At 57.7% G+C, this 22363-nt stretch overlaps 1 long non-coding RNA gene across 1 annotated transcript; it reads left to right on the top strand.

The window, feature by feature from the left end:
* The first annotated feature begins 3880 nt into the window (after window positions 1-3880).
* LOC124524842 (uncharacterized) lies at window positions 3881-8242 on the top strand. Its single transcript, XR_006965327.1, has 3 exons — window positions 3881-4131; window positions 4895-5147; window positions 6595-8242. It is a non-coding gene; the product is annotated as an uncharacterized LOC124524842 (long non-coding RNA).
* Window positions 8243-22363: the final 14121 nt, after the last annotated feature.

The following is a 22363-nucleotide window of genomic DNA, read 5'->3' on the forward strand; positions in this document are numbered from 1 at the left end:
CGGGCAGGCACGATCAGAGGGTCCTGGCGATCGCGGCCGCGGCGGGCTGGCGGGGTGACGGCTGAGGGGGCCGAGCGGGGAGAGGCGGTAATCCGGAATCGCAGCCTGGATGTTCCGGCTGCTCAAAGCCTCGGGAGCTTATCTACTGGCCTCCCGGGACACCCACCTACTCCGAGGCTCGGGGACCACACGTCGGCGAGCGACCCCAGGTGCGCCAGACCCGCCGTGCGTTATCATCCACGACCTGGACAGAGAGGAGGAACGACCCGGGGCTCCTCTCCCGCTCCTGCCCCCGGCTGCCTCGCGAGCAGCCTCCCTCCCGCTGGGTGGTTCTCAAAATGTTGTAACGCGTCCTGCAGAGTAAGACCCAGTGTGCTGCCCGAGCGCGAGCTGTGGGCGCAGACTTCCAGGCTTTGGCGGAGATGACCCCTGAAACGACGGTTTTCTAGTTTCACTGGGGAGGGGGGGCTCGTGAGCTGTGCTAATTCACAAAACCAGTTTGCCACGATTCTAGCCAGTCGCAGGGAGCTTCGTATGCCGGCCTCTGGACGCAGCTGGAATAGGACTCCCTTTCTAAGGACCGTCCGTGGTACCGTAACATTGATCCTGGGGAGCATGTGACTTCGCGTGAGTGATTAAATACGTTAGGGATGACTCAGAAAATCTTAAACTGGGCGGAAAAGCAAAGGAGACAGTCGCCAAAAATAAGGCCGGGAGCCCCGAGGGTGTGGGTTTCTCTCCTGCAACCTGCGGGGACACAGGTTCGTGCCCCACTCCGAGGTCTCCGGGCTTCTCCACAGAAAAGCCCACCCTGCCCTCTCTTCTTGAACAGGTAGCGTGGAGAGCTCGGGGTGCAGTGAGGGCCGAGCGGGGCCCCGGGAAGCTGGTCAGTGCAGGGCAGCGCTCTCCAGCCCCCCTTCTCCTCCGTGCCTAACACACACGGCGGGCAGCCTCAGGTTCGGGGGCGCCCCAGGCACAGTCAGAGCACTGCCAGAGCTCTCCTCCAGCGCCTTCCCGCCATACCCGGGGTAAAACCCCAAGCTGCTTACCCGGCTGGTGGTGACCAGCCCCTCGGACGGCCGCGTCCGAACCCCCCGAGCCTGCGAGTACGTGACCCGACGTGGCAAAGGTTGTGGAAGGAGGCCCCTCAGCTGACCCACGAGAAGGAAGGGCTTCCTGGGCTTTCCGGGCGGGCCCAGCGTAATCCCGAGGGTCCTTGGAAGGAGAGGAGAGCATCAGACAGGCGGCAGCATGGGAAGACCTGGCCCGGCGGCCCCAGAGTTTGAAGCAGAAGGGCCACCAGCCAAGAAATGCAGGCAGGCGCCTGGACCTCGGTGTCAGACTCTGGACCTGCAGAGCCGTGGGGTAACACCTCTGTGCGTCTTGAAGCCACCGAGTCTGAGGTCACTTGTCATAGCGGCTGTGGGAACCCAGTGCCACGGCTCACGGGGGCTGTCCCTCCGACCTTGGCTTGCTTCCCTCCCATCTTGTCTCAGCATGTCTGGGCAGAGGACTGGCTCACTCTTCCCGGCAGGCCACACCCATTCCTACCTCAGGGCCTTTGCACTGGCTGCTTCTGCCACAGGCAAGCGCGTCTCCAGAGAGGTCTTCCCCGCCGACCTCAGCACTCCCGTTCCGACTTGCAGCGATTTGCACAAAAGCCATCAAGCCCCGACACACTCACCCCGACGTCCCGTGACACGTGCGTGCACGGCCTCGAATGTGCCACTCCGGGTCGTTCCTATTTCTATCTTATTCCCACAGTCACTGCTTCTCCTTCCTTGCGTCATTATTTCCCTTTGTGTTTCTCGTGTTGGTTCGGCATCCACACCTAGCAACATTTCGTGGGCTCCCTAAACCCGGCCCTGGCGAGGACACACCCTTGCTCATTGTAGCTCGCGGGCGTCGAGGCTGGCTTCACGTCGGGCTGAGAACGGAAAGCCCAGCAGGCGCCTCCTGGAGACCCCGACCCCCAGTCTCACCTGCCCAGGGGCCCCAGCGGGGCCGTTAAAGCAAAGCACATCAGTGTAGAAACACAGTGTTTTCACTATCCAGATGGTTCCCCGGGAACATGGTAACAGCCATATCTGAGATTCACGCCTTGCAATTACATTTTTTTGAAAAGCCACAAATACTTTGACGTCACACATGCGGCCGGGGAAACAGCAGCTGTCCCCTCGCCCTGTAGGCCCAGGCCTGGGTGGGGGTGCCCAGCTCCCACTCCTGAAACAAGAGGATGGCCTTCCCCATGAGACCCTCCGAAGTATTTGACCCCAATGTCTTGAGTCAAAGGCAGAATCAATCTAAGGAAAAAATAAGATAAAATCCACGGTGAAAGCCGGAGACATTGGTAGCAGTGACGGGTGCTTTACAGAATCCAGTTTGGTTATAAATGTAAGTGGAGCTTCTGAAACACGAGCGAGAAATTGGCCAGGACTTTCGCGAATAAGGAGACGTGACCCCTAGCTCCGGCCGGGCCTCCCGGCTTCCCCCCGAGGAAGGCACGAAGCAGGCCACCGTGTCTCAGGACTCGTGGGAAGGGGTCCACGGCGGACTGAGTTCAGCGGGGCGAGCGTGCAAAGCGCTCCCGGCCACACCGCGTGCACGGCCTCTCTGGGGCCCACGGGCTCCGCGCCTCTTGTGGACTTAGGCCAAGTCTGCGTGGGGACTCTGACACGGTTTCCCAGCCTGAGTCCATCTGATGGGCCACCGGCGAGTGCCGACTGTGGCCCAGGGCATCCGCCCCAGCTCCCGCTTGCCGCGCTGAGGGGTCCTCCTGCTCCGGGGGCACTACCGTCTCCCGAAGGCCTCCCGACACACCAGCCTTTCCTGTCATTGTGCATCTGGGCCTGCGTTCCTGCTCGCCGTGCCCGGCTCTGTGCCGTGTCGCGAGCGAGCGCCGGTCAGGCCCTCACCTTGACGGATGTCCTCTCAGTCTAGGCTCTGCCTGCACAGGGATTCGGGAGAGGACGCTGCTCAGAAATTCTGACGCAGAAATCGTCTGCACGTCTCAGAGAGACACAGGGGGAGCGGGCTGAGTCGAGGAAGGAGAGCCCCAGCGACGAGCCCACAGGTTAAGTTGAACGTCTGGCTTCTGTTTCACAGACTCCGTGCCAAGCGTCACGAATGCCCTTGCTTTGAGGGTCATCCGTGAAAAGTACCAGGATGAGAACTGTCTGGTGTCATTCACTCTCCTGACTGCACTGTCCTTATCCATCTCCCCAGAGTGCCTCAGAACTTTAAAGACCAGCTGTGTTCAGGGGGGCGCCTGGGTGGCTCCGTCGGTGACGCGTCTGACTTCGGCTCAGGTCAGGATCTCACAGTTCGTGAGTTCGAGCCCCGCGTCGGGCTCTGTGCTGACGGCTCAGAGCCTGGAGCCTGCTTCCGATTCTGTGTCTCCCTCTCTCTCTCTGCCCCTCCCCTGCTCATGCTCTGTCTCTCTCTCAAAAATAAATAAAAACATTAGAAAAATTTTTAAAGAGCAGCTATGTTCAGAGTGCCAGAAAGCTGTCTCGAGCTTTGCTGTGGTATAGTTTTTTCCACATTAATGAGACGCTGTGCCCAGCCACCGCCTCTGACCGTGCTTCCTGTATCCGAACTCATGGCCAGTAAAGCATCCGCGTTCAGGTGGTGGTTAGGAGGAGGGGATTTCCCTAGACCACCAAGCCAGGGTTTTGCCCACTTCCCTCCTGCGGGCCTGCCTCGGGAATTCCTGGACAGTCTGCGGGCCACCGACCGGTGACTTGTAGTAACTCCGAGGCCGGGGGCCGGAGGAGCCCGCCCCAGCTGACCACATCCTGCCCTGGCCCAGGGCATTCTGGGAGCTCTGCTGTTGGGCCCCGGCAACTGGTCCAGCCTGGGAGGGGAGTCTCCTTCCCTCTGCCCCAAGGGGGAGCGCGGACCGGGGCCAGGGGGTGCCTGCATCTTCCTGGGGGCCACCCAGGGTCCTGTCACCAGAACCGCACAGGTCACCAGAACCCACCTGTCCCCTTCACTCGGCCTGTTCCTCCTTAGAATGCTTTTACCCATAACGCACCTCAGGGCCAACGCTTTTACCTAATTAGGACAGCTGAGCCCTGGCCTGTCACATTCCTGCCAAGGAGAGGACGATGGCGGGCCCGGGAGCAAACGGTAAGGCTGGCGTGGGCCGCTTCCGTAGAGTTCCTCCCTTCCAACAGGAAGGAAGTAGAGGTCTGGGGCAGAGCTGGTGGGTCGGTGGCTGTGACACGGGAGCGTGTACGTGTCCCTTCTGGTTTCTTCTGTTTCCTGAGTGGAAGAACAAAGCAGGGGGTGACGGAAAGGGCGCGGGCATCTACGTGTGGAGGGGAGCTGGGGAAAGGTTGTCTCCGAGCAAGGTGAACAGGGGGCTGGGGGCTGGGGCCCCTCAGGGCCACAGGGGTGTAAAGCCGGCCAATCAGCAGGAGCTCTGGAGTTCTCCCCGCCCGCCTTTGGCCGCTCGGCCAGTGGTGCCGTCTCGGCACAGGGTCTGGCCGAACCGCTCCCAGGACCGCACAGAGAGGGTGGAGTTTGGGAGGGCTGGAGCGAGGGGGGCGGGGGGCTGACTGTGGGAACGGACTCCGTCCTCCCTGGGGAGAGGCCAGGACACTCGGGAGACAGACGCAGCAGCCCCAAGGGACATCCTGATGCAGGACCGGCAGGAGCCGGCAGCGTGAGCAGGAGAGTGAGGGGAGCCATCCAAGCACAGGGACATGAAGCCCTGGAGGGTGGAAGGCTCGAGATCCAAAGGGCGTGGGGCGACTCGTACCTCCTCCAGCAGATTGGGACGCAGGCTCGGGTGACCCAGACCCGGTTCGGCAGCCCCCGGCCCCGCTGCCCACGACCGGATCCTGCAGGGTCCCGAGGCTCCAAGTCTGCGTTTCTCCCGACCTCCCAGTGGTGCTGAGCTCTGTCCCCGCTCTGGGAGAAGGTCTCGAGAGCAGGATCTGCCACCAGGCTCACCTCTGCCTGACCGCTTACACCAGCCAGCGGAACACGCCTCGCGGCGCTCTGGATGTCGACAGATAATATACCTGTTTATAGAGAGCAGCCGACCGGAAGCACAAGTCACCATGTCTGTGACCCTCCCGGTGAGCGACCACAGTATTGTCCACGCCTGCCAGGCCGCCTGCCGACCCTGTGGCTCAGAGGTGAATGTTCTGGACAACCCCCCCAGGGCTGCCCCCGGCCCTCTGCCTGCCTTCTCCATCGAGGCTGCAACAGGGAGCCCCTCCCAAGAGCAGAAAGCATGGCCACCACGTGAGCTCACATGCCCACTGGGTTGGGACACCCGCCTGCTTCAAAGGCTGCAAAGGCCCAGACCTTCCGGGACAGCTGGAAACTCCTTGGCGTGACCACTGGCAGGTCTGACCCTTCCTGCCACTTTGCCAGCTGGACCCCTCGCCCCCGCCCTCACACCCACAGACCTCAAGCCATTTCTACCTGTGTGTGATGCCCAGAGGGCACATGCTGTCTGGGCTTGGAGCCCACCCCGCCACCCTCCCCCACTGTGCCCTGGGTGAGAGCTGCCCGAGAGGGTGTCGTCCTCACTCTATCGGTTATTGGCTCTTTGAGGACAGACGTTTGGTCCTGTTCTGGCTTGCCGCCACAATGGTAGCTGGTGGAGCGAATAAAACATAAACAAATGCCAGGTGAGAGGGAGGGGGAGCATTTCGTGTCCAAGCCCTGTTTTCTGGATCTTTCCAAGGCCCTGGAGTTTACTCTCTACCTGACACAGTGCAGGGAAAAGCGGGACTGGTGACATCACTGGGTCATTATCAAAGCCCAAGGAGGCAGAGCATGAGCTTGTGAGTGAAGCTAATCTTCAGCTGGAAGGATGCTGGAGGGCAGCTGCTGTCCTGGAAAATCAGGCGAGTGTGGTATAAACGCCACACGAGTGTTGGAAAATTCTAGGCTAACACAGAAAATTCTTTGCTTCATTGTAATCCAAATCAAGTAAGATTCAGAGGGGGAAGAAAGTAAGGGAGTTTTCATCTTAAATTGTCTTTCAACACAGTTTACAGGAAATGGGGTGAAAATACAAGGGACAAAGTGGTAACTCCAGAAAGCTTTAAACATCATCATCAGACCCTCCGGGCATCAGAAATGACGGCTAAGCAAGGAGCTCAGGGGGTGCCAGGTGGCCCCCAAACTCTGCCTGCAGAGAACCGTGTTGTCTGGACCTGGGGACTCTGCTCCACACATGTGCACACACAGGCTTCACACACATGCACACACACTCACAGACACAGCACAGCCACACACAGACACACATCCACTCATCCAGACACATACACACTTATGTACACATAGAGACACAGACACAAGCACACTCACACACACACACACATGCACACTCATGCAAACACGCAGGCACACACAGACACACACAATGACAGCATTGGGAATGACCGAGTGGGAATAGCCAAACAGGAAACCGATGGAAGAAGGCAGGGCCTCTCCCTGAGCCTCCCGCACAGCCGCCATCCCGAGACTTTCCCTCTCAGGCCTCCTGGGATTTGCCTCCCTGGGTTGGATTTCTCGGGTTCAGGGCCTAGGCTTATCTCTTCCTTCACTTACTCCCTCGTTTTGCTGCAGGTGTTTTCGCAGGTAGCTCCCCAAGACAGTTTGAATTCTTGCTGCGTCTGAGAAGAACATCTCTGTGACTCCCTCGGATGTGGTGGTCAGTTTGGCTGGGTATAGAATTCCAGGCTCCATTCCAGAAACTGTTTTCTGGAGTGGCTGCACCAGTTACATTCCCACCAGAGTGACTCAGTTTCTCTGCACCTTTGCCTTCACCAGCTTTCGTTCTCCAAGGTCATCTTACAAACATTTTTGGTCCACGCGTACGTTTTTGTTTTTGGATATCCAATCGCTGCTGCCTCATGTGTTGAAAAGACAATTCCTCCTTCACTGAATTGCTTTTGCAAATATCTGTCACATATCAATTAACCATTCCATGCGGGGCTATTTCTGGGTTCTCTGTTCTATTGATTCACATGTCTTTCCTTCTGCCAACACCATGGTCTCAATTAATGTAATTATATAATAAGTCTTGAAATCTGGTACAGTGACTCCTCCCATTTTATTCTTTGTTTCCAGAGTTGTGTTAGCAATCCTACTTCCTTTGCTTTTCCATATAAACAGAATAATTTTGAATATTTAGAATAACTTAGAATAATTTTGTTTATTTCTGCAAAAAAAAATTTACTGGGGTTTTGTTAGGAATTGTGTTAAACCTGTATATCACTTTTGGAGAATAGACTCCTTTATTATGTTGAGTTTTCTAATCCATGAACATGGTATGTCTCTCCATTTATTGAGATCTTTGATTTCTCTCTTCAGTGCTTTGTAGTCTTCAGCTTGTGCCTGTTTTGTCACATTTGCACCCAAGAATTTCATTTTTTTAGTGATTTTAAGTTGCACTGTATTTTTAATTTCAGTTTCCATCTGTTCGTCGATAGGATAGAGAAAAACAATTGATTTTTGTAAGTTGATCTTGTATCTTGTAGCCTAGTTTATTAGCTCTAGGAATTTTTATTTGTGTATTTTCATAGATTCCTTAGGATTTTTAGGAGGACCGCCACCATCATGCTATCTGCAAATGAAGGCACTTTTGTTCCTTCCTTTCTGGTCTATATACATTTTATTTCCTTTATTTTCCTTATCTAGGACTTCCAGGACAATGTTGAATACAAGTGGTGAAAGAGGGCATTTTGTCTTGTTCCTGATCTTAGAGGAAAACATTCAGCCTTGCATCAAGTATGATGCCAGCCATAGAATTTCTATAGATGCCAGATGCTCTTTTATCAAGTTGAGGATTTACTCTACTCCTAGTTTTTTTGAGGATTTTATCATAAATAGATGTTAATTTTGCCAAATATGTTTTCTCCATCAATTGATATGATTATATGGTTTTTCTTCTTTAGGCTGTTCATATTACAGATTGTATTGCTTGATTTTTGAATGTGAAACCAACATTCCATTCCTGTAATAACCTCAATTTGGTCATGGTAATTGTAACCTCCATGTCATGCTGAATTCTACTTGCTACTATTTTATTAGGAATGTCTGTGTCTATACTTATGAGGAATATTGGTCTGTGGTTTTCTTCTTCCATGCCATCTTTGTCTGGTTTTGGGATAGGATAATTCTTGCTTTGAAAATGATTTGGAGGGGCGCCTGGGTGGCTCATTCTGTTAGGCGTCCGACTTCAGCTCAGGTCACAATCTCTCGGTCCGTGAGTTTGAGCCCCGCGTCGGGCTCTGGGCTGATGGCTCAGAGCCTGGAGCCTGCTTCCGATTCTGTGTCTCCCTCTCTCTCTGCCCCTACCCCGTTCATGCTCTCTCTCTGTCTCAAAAATAAATAAATGTTAAAAAAAAATTTTTTTAAATGATTTGGAAAATCATTTTTTATTTTCTGAAAGGGATTTTTGGAATTAGTATTATTAATCCTTTTTTTATATGGCTTGGTAGAATTCTTCAGTGAAACCATCTGAACTGGAAGATTACTTTTTTGAGATCTCAGAAATTATGAATTCTACTTCTCAGCCTGTGTACTTCCTATTGAAAGAATCGCGGAGATTTGTGCTTTTCAAGGAACTGGTCCATTATATCTAAGTTGTCAAACGTATGTGTGTCGACTTGTTCATAGTCTCTCCTTATTATCCTCGTAAGGCCCTCTGGGTGTGACACCTTCCGCTTCATCCCCAAGATTCACTTCTGTCTGATCCCGTCTTGCACAAATTTGTCAATTTATTGATCTTTCAAAGAACCGCCTTTTGCTTCATTGATTATTTTTCTGTTTTAATTTAATTAATTTCGACTGATTTTCTTTTATCCTTCCTTCCACTTGTTTTGGAGTTTCTTCTGCCCCTCTTCTTGTTTCATGAGATGAGAGCTTAGATGATTGATCTGAGACTTTTCCTCTTTTCTAAATGCAGCTTTTGAAAACATTTTTTAATCAAGGAGAAGGGTTTGTGCACGGCTTCAATTAAATTAATAAAGAAGGAAAGCTTTTCCCACACGTGCATTTTGTAGAAAGTTGCAAACTTCTATGATCCGTTGAAATACCCAGATAGTTAACGTGGTCCCCACTGACTGTGGTGCAACGTACCATTTTCCAGAGGGGGACTCTGACACACAGAAATTCAAGTGTCAGAGGAATTAAGAACGACAGTAGGAGCAAGTCCCCCCACTCCTCTTCCCACCACCGCGCTCCAGCCTGCTCTAGCCATCCTCACAGGCTGAAGTAGGGGCCGTCCGTAAAGGATCCGGGTAGATTCCATCCAGTCTCCCCAAACCGGCCGCTCACAGTCCAGAATGGAGAGCAGACGTGGGGGCTGGCCAGAGTGAGGGTCTGCGGATGGTGTCCATCATCCCCGCCCTCCTGCTCCAGCCGAGAGCAGTGGAGGGAGCGGCCCCTGGACCCCTACGCAGGCACCACACAGGCACCCCAGGTACTGGCCGTTCGTGCAGTAAGTTCAGGCCAATGTGCTTCAAGAAGGTTGCAACCTCCAAAGGGCCAAATTAGGTCAAGAAAGTCCAAGCTGGGGGGGCATTCTGCCACTTACTAGCTGTGTGACTTTGGGCAAGTGAACGGCCATCTCTGTGCCTCGGTTTCCTCATCTGGAGAATGGGATGGTCCCAGTCTTGGGGGCTGGGTCTCCTGCTGTGGTTAAGGAGTGATTCTGTGTGAAGGTCTGGGGCAGGAGTGAGCACCAGGCCAGCGCTGATCTCCACTCTCACGGTCTCATCAAACCCCTTCGGTCCTTTCTGCTCTAAACCCACAGGCCTTTGATGTTGGAGGAGTGAGGAAATCTGCAATTACGTTACCTTCTTCCATGGTCGCCCCGTGTCCCCACCCCCACCCCCAAGCAAACCCTCTCTCAGCCACGAAACAGCAAAGTAATTCAGCGCGGCTGCAGACACTCGTTCACAGAGCCAGGAGCACGGGAGGAGTGCACAGAACCGGTCCGAGCAGAGCACGGACAGGTCTGCACACAACCACGCCGAGGGCTGCACGCTCTGTGAGCGATTGGATAAACACACCCGGCGTTTTTGTTGGATTGCGCTGCAGACGGTGTGCGCAGACAGGCTTCCTAAGCGGAGGCCGCGGCTCGCGCACGCCGCTCCCCACCCCACGCCCGCCCCCGTCTTGCAGGAGGGGCATCTGGAACACAGGGCACTTTCTGGACTAATAGGACTGCAAGCGCCCAAGGGCTGCTGCCCACCCGGCCCCCCGTTTGTGGGCTTCAGCCGCAGACGCCGCTGCCAGCCCTCGGACCACTCTCAAAATGGGCCGGGATCCGGGGCGCCTCCCTTCCCCCCCCTCCCCCCGCCCCCAGCCCATCCTTTCTCCTCCGGCTCCCAGAACACACAGGCTTGCAGGAAAGCATGTGCGTGCACAGCACACAGCTCATCAGGTCGCCTCCCCAGGCTGATTTCACACTTCCCCGTCCGCTCCCACTGAACCTTCTGCCCAGCTGACCACCAATTCCGAGGCTCCCACACCCACTTCCGGTCTGGTCACTTGCTAGAACCACCCACAGAACCCAGAGAAACACTTTACGGATGTCTCCGGGCTTAGTTCAAGGGGTGCAATTCAGCGGCAGCCAAACGGAAGAGACACACAGGCAGGGGAGGGGAGGGGGCCCAGAGCTCCGCGTGTCCCTCCCAGCACCAGCCCGGGGTGTTCACACCTCCCCGGGGATGGGGGCGGGAGACCCGCAAATGCCAGCCCTCTGATCACAGGGCCGGTGTCCCTGTCGTCCAGCCCCATCCTGAGGCGGTCGCCTCCCCCAGCCACCTCCCCCAGTCATCTCATTAACATACAAGAGAAATAAACTGAGGCTTTTAGGAGCTCTGTGCCGAGAAAAGAACAAAGACCAAATATTTGTTTTGTATTTTACCAGAGGGTCCATGTGTTCATGTTCCGTGGAGGGTCGAACACATTACGTCCCTCACAGTGCAGTTCCTCTGTGCACACACACCTGTACATGTGCACACGCAGACACACGTGCACACACAGACACAGACGTGCACACACAGTCGCACACTTGCACGAACGCAGACACACTAGCTAGGTGCCCGTACAAAATTAATGTGAACAGAATAATCTCGGGATCTCCGTTGGCTGCTGGCTGACCTCGCAGCGTGGGAGGAGAAAGGCAGGTGTGACTGAGGCAGGGAGACGGGTCGCCAAGGTGCTAACTGCGGAAGCCACGATGAACGCATGAGGTTCAGCTTCACTCGGTGTCTGTCGGCCAGTGAATACTTACTTGCAAGAGGTCAGCGAGTCCCAGGCTTCACTCGGGTCCAGCCAGGGTTACTGCACAAAGGCCAACTTTTGTTTTGCCAATCTGTATCCAGGCTGCTGTTTGAAAGCCATTTCTCCCCGGTGCGGGGCTCCTTTCCTCCTACTCAGCACCCCTCCCTCCCCCCACCCCCATCCTCCCAGGGCTCGTCCCCAGTGAGCTCACACCACACCGTCCCGGGTGCACGCCTGCAGAGAGGCGTCTGGAAACCAAGGAAGGTGGGGTGCACATTTACTCAAGGGAAGAGCCAACGCAGGACTCAGAACAGGGGTGGTGCCCACTAATTCTGACCCGGGGACCCAGACAGCACCCGGGATCCAGGAGGCAGAGGCTGGGAGAGGAAAGGGAGGCAGAGAGGAGGCGCATTTGCAGGCCAAAGCGTCCGGCCTGCCTTCGCAGCCACTCGGCTCCTGCAAACTGCCTGCAGCACCCTGGCCCTGCCGGGAAGGTCCCCCGTAGCTCCACGTCCAAGCTCCCTGCACCTGCTGGCCAGGCTGTAGGCGCCAACCGCTGGGAAAGCGAATGTTTCCTTTTGTAAACTTATAAACAAGGACATGTTACGTTTATACGGTAAACAAGGACATGTTACGTTTATACGGTGATATGTGATAGGTAATAAGTTTGTACCTACTGTAGTCAAGTCTGGGGCCAGATGGTTTTTCAAAAGCATTCACATATAAATTAGACTATCTTTTGATTTTATTCTCCTAAGTCTAGACTGGATTTGACGGCCTGAGGAAAGAGCTGGAGGAATTTTTAAGTTATTTGGTACCTGACATTTTATTTTTCTCCAAATTTTTGTTACGAAAAAATTTCAAACATCCAGAGAAGGGGAACACGTTGTACAACTCCCCACCACGTCCGCTCCCCAGCTCCGGTCACTGATTCTGTCCTCTCGACCTTCTGTGCACGTATCGACTTTGCTGAGTCATTTGAAAACAAGTTTCGGACATCAAGACATTTCACCCTCAACAGCTCATCTCCTAGAAATAAGGCCATTCTTCCAGATAAGCATTGTGCTATCACCACACCCAATTAGCAGTACGGATGGGTCTGTGATACTCCGTTCGTACCGAAATGTCATCACAATACTTTCGTGCTGCTTAGGTGATCAGGTTCATGCTTGATGTTAGAAATGTTGCTTCTTCTTAGCTGTTTTCATCCTAGAACCAATCCTACCCTTTTCCTGACGTTACCCTGTTTGAGGGATGCGTTAGGTCTGGCTCTCGGCACCTGTCTGGTCCTTTCTCCTGGTGTTGTTTACCGCGTGCTCTATCCCTCCTCCTTCCCGTAAACTGGACGTGAGGGCTGAAGTGTTTTCAGCAAGACCACAGCGTCGGCGATTCCGTGAGCTGGAGTTTTCGACCCCTAACGTCAGACTGATCCAGCATGGGTGATGCTGAGTTTGAATCCCCATGAAGGCGCTGACAGCCAGACGTCTCCGATGAAAGTGGAGGGTGTTTTTTCTTTCCCGGGTGGCACTGTGTGATTGACACACTTTCACGTCCCCTTGTCCCGCTCAGTTATCTGAGGGGTGCAGAATGCAGAGCTCCTAATTCTTCCATTCCTCCCGTACTGATGAGCTGACATTTTCTGTGAAGAGCTTTCCCTCGTTACTCCGGGAGGCAGAGACCCTCAGGGAGGGCTGGTTTCCTGGAGAGAAGGAGGGAGAGAATATGTCTCTAGGGGCTGTGGGGGGCACACAGAGGGCCCCCCCCGTCAGGGTCCAGTGTCTGAGCCTTAAGGCCCAGGGAGGGAGGAGCTGGGGGTGGGGGTGGGGTGGAGCACTGCTTCAGTGAGAGGGCTGTGTGTGGGGAGAATCTCTGGGGGAAGGAAGGTTTTCCTGAGAGGATTTTCAGGAATGCCTCTGTGTCACGTCCCCGCCTCTCCCTTGGGGCGCCTGCGGTAAAAAGCCCCACTGTTTTTCAGGGCTTCTGGGGCTGTTTTTGGAGGCATCACCAGGCCTCAAGTTTGCCCCGTTACGTCTGGTTTCAGAGGCCCTCAGTGAGTGGAGACGCGGGCACCAGCCACAAGGAACAGCAGCCTAGAGGCACCCAGTTGAACAGAATTACTGACAAGCCAAGTGCCCGGTGGGGTGCCAATGCAGAAGCCAGCACGCCGCGTGTGCCCTCCGCTCTGGCGTGGGGCCGAGGGAGTGTCTCTCTCTCTCTCTCTCTCTCTCTCTTCCCCTCCGCTGGGCTGGATGCCGAAGGAGGCACGTTCGATCCCACTTGCAACTTGGGACAGAAGTGGCTTCCGGAAGCTTGCGCAGGGCTCGCTGGTCAGCCTGGAGGGCCTCCACGCAGACGGGGCTCACAGCAGTCAGGGACTCATTAGGCAGCACAGACGACCAGCATCGGCCCTCCTGGGACCCGGAGCTCCGCAGCGCCCCCAGCCCCAGGTTCTCCAGGGCACGGGTTTCTCTGCCAGCAAAGCTCAAACCCCACCGGGTGCCCGTCAGGGCTCAAACCGCCCCAAATAAGCACTCGCTCCCAGCTCCAGAGAATGCTGGACAGGGCTTGTTCTCTGGAAGCAAGAGGCCTCCAGATCTGGGGCAAGTACCCCAGGGACCCTTCCCTGTCCTCCACCACCCTCCTGGTACCCCTGCGGCCTCCATCCTGCCTGCCCAGGGACGTGCACCCTGGCTTTGGGCATCAGGCCCTGCCTCCTTCTTGCTCTCCTTTCCTTCTCGTCCCTCTCTTTCTCCCAACCTCCAGAAGCTTCCAGGAGCGGTTGCTGTGTTCATTCACCTGGCTTTTACCTTCCTTCTCCAGTGGAAATTCTGTAGTCTGGTCACCTCCCGGGTGTTCTTCAGCAGCACCTCTCATGGACTGCTTTATTCAGCCACACAAAAGGGTCCAACCTGTGTGCGACAGCGACCACTGCGATTGGCCCGCAGGCCCCAGAGCCGAGCCGAGCGGGGGTGCACGCGAGGCTGGGAGCCAACGAACAGGGTCTGAGCCACCAGCTAACCCGGCAGCCAGCCCGCGGTCAGGTAGTTTCAGATGGAAATCATTGAGATCACGAGGACGGGAACAGTAACAGCCGTCGTCGTCACCATCGTCCTCGTCGCCCCAAACCCTCGCTGTCAGCGCTGCAGACGCCCGGCCCAAGTCCGTCCACGGGCCCAGTTGGTACCTGGTCCAGCTGGGTCCCACCCGAGACCCCGAGGTCAGCCGCCTGGAGCTCGCCAGCCCGTTGCAGTGTCTGGAGCCTCCTGGGGCAGGGGCTTGGGACGAGCTCGGCCCCAAGGGCTGAGGAGAGAGAGTGGAGGGCTCGGGAAGAGGAGCAGACCGGGTGAGGGGGGCGAGCACGGAGGTGGGGGGGTGGGGGAGCGGGCCGAGGCGCCAGGAGGTGGGAAGGGGGGGGCGGGGAGATGGGGAGGGGAGATGAGGAGTAGAGGTGGGGAGGGGAGAACACAGGGAGGGGGGCAGGGAAGCGGGTGCAGGGGCGGGCAAGTCAGAGGGGTGGAGGGGGCGGGTGGGGGGGAGATGGTCTGGGACTTGAGGCGAAGGGGAAGTGGGGGTTCAGGGAGGCGGGGAGGTGAGGGCGCGCAGGCCGCGGTGGAGGCGGGGAGGGGGCGGGTTGCAGGGGCAGAGGACGCGGGGGAAGGGGGGGAGGGGGGCGAGGCGGCGGGCGGGAGGGGCGCGGAGGAGGCGGGGAGGGGGCGAGTTGCAGGGGCGGAGGAGGCGGGGAGGGGGTGGGCGTCAGGGAAGGAGGAGGAGAGGAGAGGGCGGGTTGCAGGGGCGGAGGAGGCGGGGAGGAGGCGGGGAGGGGCGGGCGCAGGGCTGGAGCGCGGGCCCGCCCCGAGGCCGCTGGAAAAGTTTGCGCCCCGGCGCGCGCGCAGAGGCTGAGCCAGCCGGTCCGTGGACACGCGACGGGGACGCGGCGCCAGCGCGGTGGCAGGACGAGCGCGGACGGGACCCCCGGCCGGAGTGCGACCCCCCCCCCCATCCCCGCCCCAGGACTGCCCCGCTGCCCCGGTCCAGGCCGCTGGGAGCGGAGGAGGGGTCGCCGGGACGCGGGCGGCCCCAGTGCCCTCCCCAGACGGAGGTGAGTCGGCGGCGGGGCCCGGGGCGCAGAATCTGGGCGGGCGAGTGCCGCCGGGCCCTTTTCTCGCCAAATTCCAGCCTGTCCCGGGCGCGACGGGGACCTGGCAGGGCGAGCCACCACCTCAGCATCACGCTGTCCCCCGGGCCACCCATTCCGTGGCGGACAGGGGATGGTTCCTTTTTGCCCACGGCCCGACCGGCTAGACTGAGCCTCCCCTTAACGACCCGAGTGCCGCTGTCCCTCCCGGGACGGTTAGCAGGCCAGGCGCCCTTCCAGGACAAGCACCTGGGGGCTCCGGGGGTGGGCCTTCTCCTGGGAAACCATTCCTTTACATCACATGCGCGGCAAAATTCCACCTTTTCCTTCTGTTTCTCAAAGTAGGCGGTGGAGACCGCCGGACTCGGGGCTGGAGGTCACGGCCCCTACCCCCTAGGTGCAGCCCTAAGGGTCCCATGGGACAGTGGTGTGCCGCCTTCATAGCTGACATGAGGCCTGGGGAAGGGGCCGTCGCGGAAAGTCGTGCTCTAACCCTTCTAACGCCGGGCTCCAAGTGGCCTGCCTCTCCCCTCTCCCTTCTGGCGCTGGCCAGTCCCGGGGACATATTCTTTGTGGGTTGTTATATTTAGATGTAAGAGAGGAACTTACTGTGGGTTCTTGAAAGGGAGAACACACTGGGTTAGGAAGATACGGGGGCTCTTCTGGAAGATGATTTCTAAAGGGGAGGGTGCACCCTTACCAACTCCAGAGTTCGGCATCTTTCTAAAGTCTGGAGGTTGCGGTTGGAGACAACGCGGTACATAATCACCTCCTTGTAATTCAGCTCGTCAACGTTCTCGTCTTCCTTCGTGGCGGTCTTGCAGGCATGGTTAAGGAAAACAGTTGCTAGAAAGTACCAGGGCTGGGTTAGGTTCCGCGGGTACGTGGCGGTGGAAGACGGCCGTGTCATGGCTGATGGCGTGGCTGTGTGTGTGTGTGGCACTCCACGGCTCGTGGGATGTCTGGATCCGTACGATGCCTCACGTAACCGAGGCCGAGCGCAGCGCCGGAATGAGTAATTTTGTGGCCGTAGGAGGGCCACGCGTGGGGTGTTCTCAGTCAGGAAACCTTCACATCCGGCCTCTGACACCAGAGACTGAAAGTCAGCCCTTCGGAGCCTCCTGCTAAGAGACAGAAGGCATGGCTTCTCAACCAGTCCCAACTTGAAAATGCTGCTTCTCCCCTTGCGTTTCTGAACTTGGTAAAGTGCGTGGCTCTCCTGATTTGCTACCACGTGTGGGTAGTAGAAACTCCCGTTTCCTCCCACGTTGGCCCAATGATGTTCTCGGAACGCAGGCACCGCTTTTCCTGTCCCTGAGAACTAGGCCACTGACTTGGTCGTCTGGGATCTTTTCCGTCCTCCTAAAGATGCTTCGATACCTACAGTGTGCGCGTGTGTTTTTATGATCGAGAAACGAGAATCAGAGCGTGCCATCGTCTCGAAATGTGGGGGTTACCCTGCCGTGAAGCCCCTTTTTTTCTGCCGGGACTTTGTGCTGTGACACAGCCGGCTTGGCCACGGGGCGCCCTCAGGCCATCTGTGACGGAGCCGAGGGCCTGCTGGGGGTCACCCAGCCCTCCGTTCCCTCTCCTGTGGCTCCGTCCTCCTCCTCCTATGGGTTTGGAGCCACTTCTCACTCCTTGGGTCCTTGGCCCCCATTTTCTGCTGAAATAATTAATTGCCTCAGGAGATGCTCCGGAGCTTTCGGCGCTAACGGGAGGCGCGGTGACCTCTGCCCCGTTGTGCAGACTCCTGTATCTCGGTCACTGTCGTGTCAGCAGTGGGCACGCAGTCGCCTTTTGTTCTCTGTCCTTTTCCTTCTGATTTGGTGGAGTTGCCACCGTGTCTGTGGGAGGCCAGGCGGCAGGCCACCGGGTGAGTCTGTGACGAGACTGCTCACTGCACAGCGTGGCACCCAGGGGTGGCTCTGGCGTCTGCCCGGCACCGCGAGCGGGTGCCCGTCCTGAGTCAGTCTGCGAGACCCTTCGGCCTGAAGACGTGACTCCCATCGCCCTGGTGTCCGTCCGCACGCATTCCGGCATTCGGCCCCTGGTGACACTCTTGTCACCGTCCGGGTGAAGAACGCGAGGAGGGGCGGACGCTCCGGAAGAGCTGCCCCCAATATGGTGCACGGGGATCACATCCCCGGGCCGGCCAGCCCAGCCGTGTCTTCCGAGCTGTGCCGCCAGGGACGGCGACCGCCACACCGCAGCCTCAGTTTCCTTTGAAACGTCCAAAAGGCAGATGCCGCCATGGGGACCAGACGTGCTGTGGCCCCGTCGTTCTGGGAAAGGATGGGAGGGACCCCACAGTTAGGGCTTCTTGGGCCCAGATGTCTCTTATTTGCATACGCCCTGGGTCCCCCCGGGGAGCTCACACCGTCACGCATGAGGGGGGCAACTGTGGCAGGAGTCCAGTCCTGTGCCCTCACTGAGAACAAGCAGAGAAGGGGGAGTCTGAACAGACAGCAGAGGGTAAGCCCTCTTGTATCAAAACCTTGACGGACGAGCCTGGGGACCCAGGAGAGAGAGAGAGCGCAGAGGCAGACCCTGGGGCCTGTTCCCCGGGCTCCTGGGTCCACCCCGCGTGCCTGGAGTGTGCCAGATCTGTGTTAACGTCTGAGGCTCACCTGCCCGGGAGAATGGCCCCTGGGAAAGCCGCCGGGTAGCAGGGAGCCTGCTCACAAGGGTTACTCACCGGGGGCTCCGAGCCTGGGCGGGAGCAGAGTGCCGGCATGGGGCGCGCGGGCCGTGTGTGAAGCCTCTTGCCGTGACCACCTCTAAAAGCCCCGCGGGGTCGCCTCAGAAATCTGGGGCAAGGGGAAGTACTCATTAGCAAAAGAATTTCCTGGAGCGTTGAAGTGGCCGGCCCCCTACTTCCTTCCTAAATTCTCATAAACGACAACAACAAAGTACTGCTTTCCAAGAAATTTTCCAAGCATCGGCAAAGGCTTGGCGTTTTAGCTCAGTTTAGAGGATGAACGAGTCGATTTCTCCGGGAGAACGTGCCTTTGAGAAATCTCACCCTGACTCTGACCAGGAGGAATTTCTCACTGTCTTCCTGTGCTTTTCTTGTTTGCCTGTACGGAGAGGGAGAGAGACGGACCCCAGACTTAGTGGAAATATTTTCCTTTACTTTTTTTCTTTTCCTTCTTTTTATAGTTTGTTTATCTTTCAAATTGCCATGTGTAGAGAAAGTGAATCACTAGCGTAGACAGCACATCTGGAATCCATCGGCCGACCCGGGCCGGCCCCTGTCCGCGGATGCACCTCCTTGGAACAGAGGGGCGGGGAGCCCCACTGATGTGACACGGTCTAACCTGGATGGCTCACGGTGGCACCACCTTCTAGAAGGCGTCTTAGTCCTTCTCAGCAAAGGGAAAAAGAATTGGTGCTGAAATGCCCTGAGGCAGACTTGACCCCACCTTCGTGAGGATGCCGGGAAAACTGTAGGTAGTGATCTCTGTTGAGTCCGTCCCCTGGGCACTGGGCGTGGGCAGTACATCTGTTCACCGTGAGATGCACACACCTCCCTGCTCGGCACGGGTGAGCGGGAGGGGTGTGCGGGGGTCCCGGGGACGTGGGCACAGCCCGTGGGAGCGAGAGTCCTGCCGGTGGACATCAGCCCTCCGGAGCCTGGAAGTCGTCTGCAGCGAGCAGAGGTTCCTCCCCCGAGGGCCCGCACCATGCAGCAGCTTCTGGAACAGGGCCGGCGCTCCGAGCCATACAAGACAAGAAGGCCCACCGCCACCTTCCTCAGCATCCTTTTTCGGCCGTTATTTCTGAGTTGTTCGGGGGAAATTAAGCAGTGATCAGACGCTTACAATGAAAAGCCAGACGGCGGTCACTACCAGCCCCACATGCTTATCTTTTAAAATAAAACAAAATGTGAGCATAATGTAGAAATGTCACCCCCGTGGGGACTTCTCCAGCCAGCCAAGTGCCATTAGTCTCTACAGGGACCCCTGTATCAGAGCCCCTCCTAGACACCAACACGATGTCCAGAAATCCAAGGCACCGCACAGAAGCACAGACACAGACTCCTGAGGACGCCCCATTTACGCAGAGGTCGGAAATAGACTATGGCCCTCGAGGGTATGAGAAGCTGGCCAGTGGGGTCCCCTTACCGGGAGGGGTGTTGGGGGTCCCCTTACCGGGAGGGGTGCTGGGGGTCCCCTTACCGGGAAGGGTGTTGGGAGGTCCCCTTACTGGGAGGACTGTTGGGGGTCCCCTTACCAGAAGGGGTGTTGGGGGTCCCCTTACCGGGAGGAGTGTTGGGGGTCCCCTTCTCTGCAGGGTAGGCCAGGCTGGCTTCCCAGGAGCTGGTGCCTGCCAGCCCGACACTTCCCAGAAGGGACATTTCCGGCGGGCTGAGGCCCTGCCTGGCCCTGAGAAGTTGGGGGCAGGATGGGAGAGTCTTCTTCCGGAAAACTCAGGTCCTGCCGCGCCCCTGAGACATGGAGGCAGAACTCCTCTGTGATGCTCTTGCCCGCAAATAGCAGCCCTCAGATGCATCCCAAATCAGTCTGGCCTTTAGCCCAGCACGTAACTCTTGGGATGGAATCTACGTCCTAATGTTGAAAACCCAAAGAAAATAAGCTTTTAGTTCCAAAGAGAGCCAGATGCCTTCCAGTTACACAAAAGGCGGAGAATAGCATTTAACAAAGGATGTTCTGAAAAAGTATGCTTTTTGAATGATGAATATTTCATCAAGGGAAATGATCAATCAAGCATCAGTGGGGAGATACATCCACCCTCAAGATGCGTGGTTTCGGTGGCTCTCTGGCACGGCTTCCGTGTTTTCATTGTGGTCGGTTTACTGCTGGGTCCTGACTACCGCTCAGCTCAGTTCCTTCTGAACCCCGCATATGCGGGCAAGGGCACCCCTGCAGCCCTGCACCTGTGCGTCCCCTCTCTTTACCTCCAAGAGGTGCAGACCCAGCAGGTTTGGAAGGTATCCCTTCTGTCCACGCTGTCCACGCAAGCCCGGGGGTGGGGAGCGTGCAGAGGCAGGACCGTGCGTGGCGTGGACTTCTCGCGGGGGAATCGGGCCGGAGACAAGCTGCAGCTGTGCCGAGGCTTAAGAACCTTCCCGATGTGGATGTTTGGAGCCCTGTCTCGTCGATTCAAGAGCAGTTCGCACACCTCGTCCGTGTAGGTAACACTCACACGCTTCTGCGGTTCAGACTGTTGTGATGCTAGCTCACTCACCCGTGGTCGTGAGTCACGTGGGCCACGTGTGTACCATGGTCAGTTCCAGGGACGGAAACCCAGGGGAGGGCGCAGGTGTGAGGCAGACTGGACTCGGTGCCAGCGGACAGAGGGGCAGCGGGCGGGCTGGCGTGGGGCCTGTGTGTGCCCACCGTGGGCGGGGACATCGCCGTTCTCAGGACGGACTTAGACGAAGGTCCGGTGCCAGGGGAGGCTGGTGGCAAAGCCGTCCGCTGGGCTGACCCGTGCGCCTCCAGACACGCCCGTGCCTCCCGGAGGCCGGGCCCCCGGGGCTTCTGGAAGCAGCAGGGCATCGACGCTTCTGCGTGCTGGGGAAGTCTGCAAAGAAGAAATGGCACTGCCTCTTTCTGTCTCAGAGAACCCGACCCCCCGCTGACAGAGGGCAGGCTGACGGCACCCCGGGCCCTGAGCAGCGCCGGGGGCCAGGGAGCAGTGACCTGGAGGGTGCCCTGAGGGGACCCGCGGTTTCCTCTCTTTCTCCTCCGAGAGCGGCCGCCAGCACTGCAGCCCTGGGTCCTTCCAGGACCAGCCCCTCTCGGGCCGTGTTGGTACCTGGCAGTGGAGCTCAGTGGCCGGACTCTGACTTAGGGCTCTGACCTGAATGTTCCAAAAGTCAAAGAAGTCGCGGCCGGGGAGTCGGTGGGCTGTCTTAAGCTCACCTCATTGGATCTTAAGTAGATACTTGCACGAATAATTGTCGTTTTAAAACCCGTGGGCCCCCTGAAAGCCGCGTCTAGCTGTGACGGTGACGTCCCCGGAGGTGCTGAGTGTGGCCCCAGGTGAGGGTGGGAAGTGTCAGGTTGGGGGACGATTAAAATCCGGGGCCCTGGAGAGCCTGGAGCTTGGCTTCTCACCTTCACCGGTTGTCTAGTGCCCCCGGGGGGGGGGGCGTGGCTTCCGGCTCATGTACACGCCTTCAGTTTGGGGGGTTCAGACAGTCTCATCTGAGCTCTGGATTTTCAGCCAAGTTCAAAGCCCAAGCTCTGGTCCCTACCTTCCCTTCCTTCACCCTGGGTGGACGTATAGGCCTACGTCCCGTCTGCCCCCCCCCCACCACGCCCTGCCGCCCCCAGGGAAGGCCTCTGGTGGCCTCGTGGCCCTGTCTCAGGCCTCGCCTGCGGGCCGTCTGGACCAGACTCTGTCCCCAGCCCTGGTACCCGGGACGCCGTCGCCCCACGTGGCTCCGGGCTCACCAGGGAGGCCTCAGGAGCTGGGCGGGCGTGCTTCTGGGCTCCATCCTGTGTTGTTGTTGTCCTGAGATGACCCCGTTTCTCTCCCGGTAACTGGGAATCATGGTTTAGCAGCTCCCGCCTGTGGATGAGGCTGGGTGGCCAGCATCCCACATGCCCGGAGAGTCCCCGATGGACGTTTATTTGGGTCTGTGTCATGTTACAAGAGTGGACGACGGGCGCTCAGGCACCGAGTCTCCCTCCAGGCGGCTGCAGACGGCAAGTCGCTGCCCGTGGCCGCCTCTGCCTCCGGGGAGCCCCGGCCAGTCCCACGCTCCCGCGTTTTTGGTGCCTTCCTCCGACCTTGCCGCTGCCGCTGCTCCCCCTTAATCGCTGGGCACCCCTCTTTTGTCTCTGCAGGCGCCTGCTCTCCATGCCCTGGCCGGGGTCCCGCCCGGGGCCACCTCCGAAGCCTGAGCCGGGGCTTTTTCTCTGGAAATGGATGTGCCCAGGGCGCCCTCTGGTGGCTCCCGGAGCTGAGCCTCGGTGAGTCCCGGCGGCG

The sequence above is a fragment of the Lynx rufus genome, unplaced genomic scaffold (genome assembly GCF_022079265.1).
Source record: "Lynx rufus isolate CCGP_SWC_20201006 ecotype Redwood Valley unplaced genomic scaffold, mLynRuf1.p SCAF_10, whole genome shotgun sequence".
NCBI lineage: Eukaryota > Metazoa > Chordata > Mammalia > Carnivora > Felidae > Lynx > Lynx rufus.